Below are 5,995 nucleotides of genomic sequence, written 5' to 3'. Positions count from 1 at the left end.
CATAGCCTTCACATGAGAAGTCTTTCTTCTGGTCCACTTGTCTCCCATGTGACTCAAATGAAACCAAGTCCCAAATTCATAGTCGGGTCCGGATTTGGGTGGGACCCGGTTTGTGACTGTCCATTCGCGCGGTTTGAGATGTGAAAGATGCATTCATATGAATCATATCTCTTGTTTGACGTTGTGGTGCTGTTTAAGTTATCATGTTTCTCCCACTAATTTGGAATCTAAAAAAAATACATATTTAGCTTTGAATTTAATAATAATAATAATTAAACAATGTATAGATATGAAAATACGAAATTATTGATTATAAGTTTTTATTGTTTCCAAAATAAGCTTAATTTTCCTAATTTACTTGCAAAAATTACTATTTATTCATATATTAAACCTTTTAAAATATTTTTGTTTTACTTAATTATTTCTTTTTAAACCCAAGGTCTTTAATTGGAGAGGAGAATGAAAAAAGAACTTTCATATTATTGAAGTTTCAGAATTTTTAATTATTTGTGTTAAAAAAATTAAGTACTTATAATTTTAATTTAAAAGTGTAAAGTAAAAAAAATTAATGCTATAATTTTTTTTTATTACTTCAATTAAAATTTTGCTATTTATTAATTAAAATTTCAAACAAATAACAGTCAGATTAATTAAAATATTCAAAGGTTGAGGATTTGATGGTGCTATCAACCATTATTATTACTATTATTATTATTATTATTATTATTATTATTATTATTTTCTATTGTTTGTGTTTTTTTTTATGTATAAGTTGACTTTTTTATTTTTTATTTTTGAGTTATTCCTAGTTAGGATCCACTCCTAAGTCCTAATGGATGATGTATCCCTTTCATTTTTATTGTTTTTATTACGTTTTTTTTTTAATGAAATTGTGATTTATCTAATTTTATATTAAAAAAATAGAAATAATATATATATATATTTAAAAAATTTTAGAATAAACCACAATTCTTTTTAAAAAACTTATAACAAATATATATATATATTTTGAAAAAAAAGCTCATGATACAAGATTGCAATGTTTCATTTTGATTTTTTTTTTTTTTAAATAAACCACTGATTTATCGAAAAAAAAAAATCGTTTTGATTTGATGAAAAGAAAATTTGGAAAGTTTTGAATTTTTAGAATTTAGTGCTGGCATAGGTTTGAATAAAATGTTCCGGAGTAACAATGTTAAGACATTGAATAGTGTAATCCATAGATGGTGACTCAGCAGCAGCTTCACTGTCCCCGCAGAAGTGCTCGTTTTCAAACCTTCTCAAGTCTCAAGCCTCCCACTGTCGCTTTTATTCCCTTTCTTTTTTTATATATATATTATTTTTTTCTTTTTTCAATCTTAGTTCAAACTATGGCTTTGGATTCTTCTCTCAAGTTTTGAACTTGGAACCATTGGATGATGAGATCAATCTGACTTCTAAGTGAAGGGGCATCTACAATCTTTGTAAGATCTCTGTCTCTTTTCTATTTCGGTTTTTATTTTTGTGTAGATTTGTATTCAAGGTTTATACTGTATTTTTTTGGGTCTTATAAATGGTTTTTTTGTGTTTGTGGTTTGGTTGATCTTTTGTTGCTTTGGTGAAAAAGGTTCGATCTTTGATAAGGATCTTAACAAAACGACGAAGTTTTTGGACATGTTTTCTCTACAAAATTGGTTTTTTTTTAATGGGAAATAAAAATGGTTTACACATGCACTGATCGATTGAAGGAAATTTTCTTTTGTGTTGATCATGTTTTAAGCTTAGTGTTTGGAATCTGAGAAATTTACAGGCTTGTTTGGTAAATGGCATGGAAAAGGAAAATAAGCAATCAGTCTGTTTTCTAAACTCCAGTGGAAGTGTGAAAGCTATTTCTCATGATATTGAAGCCTTTGCTAGCTAGATTGTTTTGGAACATCAAGAAGGGAAGAGGTTCAATTTTCTTGTTAAAAGATCAAAAGCTGATCTTGTCCATGTTGATTTAATATTGAGTAATGAGAGAAACATAGGAACTTTGTTATGCATATAATTTTTTTTTTAGTCCCTTTATCAATTATGTCACTTTCCATTCGGCTGCCAAAATCATATTCACATTTAAATGGAAAAGTCAGTCTTATAGAAACACCAGGGCATTTCTGGCCTAGTTCTTTTTGGGGCTTTTGGTCTTTAAGGAGGTATTATTCCTGGGGGTGAAACCTATTCTTCAAGGAACTTGAAAAACTTTCTTACAATGCTTAGAATTTGGATATACTTGGTTTTGGGCTTTTAGGGAGGTTGGGGAATGTGTACCTTGCTTGCAAATGGTATCTCAAACCAGGACTACGAGATCTTTTGAGTTATGTAAAGATGCAAGAGATTGTTTTTAGCTGTCATCTAGTTAATCGGGTTTCGAAATAAATTTTTTTAGGCATCATAGCCTGTATTTTTTTCCTTTTTTTTAGAGGACTCTAGTATTAGCAATTATAATGGAAGCATAAAAAGCAGGTGACCAAAGTTTAATTTTCCCGAATGTGAGAAATGTGATGGTTTTCTTGCCTTGTTCCCTTTCTGTTGCAGCTTGATAGCTTGTTAAGTTATAGTCTCAAGTCTCTCAACACATTTCAAGGATTATTCAATTTTGCCAAAGCCTGGCAGGTGAGTTGTGGCAGGAGGAAAATAGAGGAGATGAAGGACAAGAGAATGTTAAGAATGTATTTTCTTTTATTTGCTTATTGTTTGTTCTGCTTTGTTCAGCCCTAACACAAGAGGTGTTCATTTTCCTTATTTCTTTTCTTTTACTCTATTTTCTTTCAATCCAATCAGACCCTTACATCTTGTTAGCCAATTCTACATTCTTGTTGACCCTAATTTCTCGTTTTCAAGTCCAACTGGGTTTGCTGGATGATAGTAAGCAGATGTTTCAAGGTATTCCTAATATGTTCTCTAGATGGTTCATGAATATCTTTGTTTCTATTGTAATCTAAATCTGATCAGTGCTGCCACAATCTAGTACATGACTTAAAGTGCTTTTGCATTCATAAGCATTCTACTGAAGTTTTATTTGCTTTCTATCATTTGTTTGTAAGTTATAAATTGATCTCAAGTTTCTGCTTGCATAAATTTGTAAATCATGAGAAAACACTGATCAAATTTGTGTATTTTCTTTTCTCAAAAGCATAGTGTCAATTTATAATTCAGTGGGATTTTAACTGATATGTTTCATCATCTTATTCATCTAATATATATGTTTCATCCAACCAGAATTCTTACCAATGGAGCATATCTGCAATAGTCAAATCCTGAAACTGGCACATAATTAAGGATAAAGCTTATTAGATCTCCCTCATTGTGGCTACAACAAGATGATTTCTCAGAAGCCTGAAACCACCAATGGCAACGGATATGCTATCAAGGTTGGAGCAACTGGCACAATTGGGTCCTTAATGTCCCGAGAATTGGAATCCATGAAAGAAGGATCACAAGCATCCTCCTCCACCCAAAAGAAACCTCAATCACCCCCAGTTTCAGTGCCCTGTGGTTCTACTCCTAGAAAAACACAACTAAGGAGGAATTCAACTAGTGATTCCTCCGGCAGCAGCAGCAGCACTAGCAGCAGTAACAGTAACACCGGACTCAACAAAAATCCCCACAAATGCCCAAAAACCAAAAACAAAAATCCCTGGAAAAAAATGGCCATAGAATGCCTATGCTAGGTGCAGATGACGTCAACGCAGACAGAATGAACAACAGAGACCAAAAAAAGCCAAATTCTTACATTGTGGAAGTGGTGGACCTGAAATGCAGCAATCCTATGAGCAGCAGGCTCAAGAAGCTCGGCTTCTCAAAGCTCTCCGAGTCCACTGCCTAGATTTGAGGCAGCTTATTGCCGTCCGACCTCATTCTATTATTATTGCTGATTCCTACAATTCTTTCCACTCGGACGGCAGAATTGTTGATGTCAACTGCTGAACAAATGCTTGGCAAAAATGCTTTGCTAACTGATGCTTTCTTTTTCTTGCTCTTTGTTGCAATGGAACTCCCGCATGTGGAGGCGCCTTCTTCGATCACTGTCTTTTGCTTATGTGATCCTTCCTGATGATTTATGCCATGCTTCTGCTTCTGGAAGTATTCGATCTCTTTCGAAACCAGAAATGCAATAGTTCCGCGTGCGCCAATCTCCACTGGAGATGATGTTGCTGCCATTGTTAGAGTGTGAAGTTGCTAAGAAGTCTGTGTTTTATTTTTCGGCTATTGGGGCAGTAGGAGTCTGCCTCAAACTTCAATGCTTGCTTTGCGAATGGTAGGTGGGATTGAATGATCATGTGCTCATATCTTCTTGTGACCATGTTCAATTGATGTAGTGCTTCTACTCTTTGTTTTTGGCCACTGGCTTCTTGTTTTATTGGTAAGGGGACAACCCAATAATGATAACTGTCTTTACCGGTTTTATGTTGTTGTTCGTTTGTGTTATTTATTGATGTTATATCTCTGATTTCACTTGTGAGCACGGATGAACCAGTAAATGACTCTCACTTTGTTGGTATTAATAAATTTATTTTATATTAAATTTATCTTATGGACAATATGCATATATTAATGCAGAATTTATTTATTTATTTAGGGCCTGTTTGGATGGCACTAAATTCCATAGGGAATTGTGTTCATTCCTATGGAATTCAGTATTACATAGGATATTGTAGGATTGGGTGTTTGTGCAACTCTTTTTATAGGGTAAAAATTACTATGGAAACATAGGATTCCATAGTAATTTTTAAAAGGTAGGAACCAAAATATTTTGGTTCCTTTGTTTTTCGGGCTGGGGGTTGGGGGGCTGCGATCGTGTGTTTGTGCCATCGGAGAAAGGAAGGGGTAGAGCGCTTGGGGCTGGCCGCCACGTTTCCGGTCACCACGCCTCAGTTCTTAGTGCTCCAATCTCTCACGCTCCATAAGCGCTCCCGGAACGCTTCCCATCTTGTCGTTCCTCTCAAGAAATCTCCGGATCTGGCCTCTCTGCTCGGCATTCTTTTATTAAAGTATGCCTCCCTTTGCTTACCGTCCAATTTAATGTAGGAATTATTTGTTTAATGCGTTGATGCTTTTCGGAGTTGTAGTTTGTGTTTTAGGGTTTGTATAAACTGATAACAGGCGAGCGTGTTCTCTTGTTTTGTTGGAACACTTTCTAGATAATTGAACAAGAGAGATGTTTTCAATTTCAGTGCCATTTAAAATCCACTCAAAAGTTCTAATCTTTTGTTAATCATTGAAATCAGACACGCAGTTTTAATCTTTGTGCTTGTTTGGTTGTTTCTCATCTAGTGTCATTAATTGTGATCTATCTCAAAAATTGTAATCTTTGTGCTTTGTATGACTGAAATCAAACACAAACTCTTCATCTTTGTTCTTGTTGTGTTTTTTTGTTTCTCTATTTGTTGACATGGTTCCCATCTTGTTTCATGGCTATCGAACTTCAAAGATCTCCTCTTGTATTACTGAATTCAAACACAAACTCATGATCTTTTTGCTTCTTTTGTTTCATGAATAAAAAAGTTTTTGCTGAAATAGTAATATATATACATATATGAAAGTTTGTTCTTAACTTGAACATGATATATATATATATATATATATATAATTATCTCTCATTTTAACTCAAATGTTTACTTAATTTATATATATATATATATATATATGGAAGCAATGAAGAGAAGTGATAATAGTTAAAACTACAATGTTTTCTTTTAAAAACAGTACTCTAAACACATGCACCAAATGATACTCATTTATGGTATGGTCTTCATTGTTGTTCACAACATCCTCCTCTGCTCCTTCATTCAAACTCCTCAGTATATCGCATGTAAAGAGCAGGTTTGATACTTCAGTCCTCATGTATACAATTCTAGAGACATTGAGATTTATTAGTGCAGAGTAGTTGGTTAAAAAGTGTTTGTTTTCTCAGATTTTCTGGTAAACTGTTGGAGTGCAAAATTGCGGGCCAAACTCGCATCTTCAACTCCGTAAC

General features: G+C 33.7%; 1 pseudogene; it reads left to right on the top strand.

Moving 5' to 3' along the window:
- Positions 1-1,350: 1,350 nt before the first annotated feature.
- On the top strand, positions 1,351-4,543 carry LOC120266497 (annotated as a pseudogene).
- Positions 4,544-5,995: the final 1,452 nt, after the last annotated feature.

This window comes from Dioscorea cayenensis, chromosome 8, assembly GCF_009730915.1.
Source record: "Dioscorea cayenensis subsp. rotundata cultivar TDr96_F1 chromosome 8, TDr96_F1_v2_PseudoChromosome.rev07_lg8_w22 25.fasta, whole genome shotgun sequence".
Taxonomy (NCBI): Eukaryota; Viridiplantae; Streptophyta; class Magnoliopsida; order Dioscoreales; family Dioscoreaceae; genus Dioscorea; species Dioscorea cayenensis.
The sequence above is the reverse complement of the archived record's forward strand: the minus strand, read 5'-3'. Positions and strand labels throughout refer to the sequence as shown.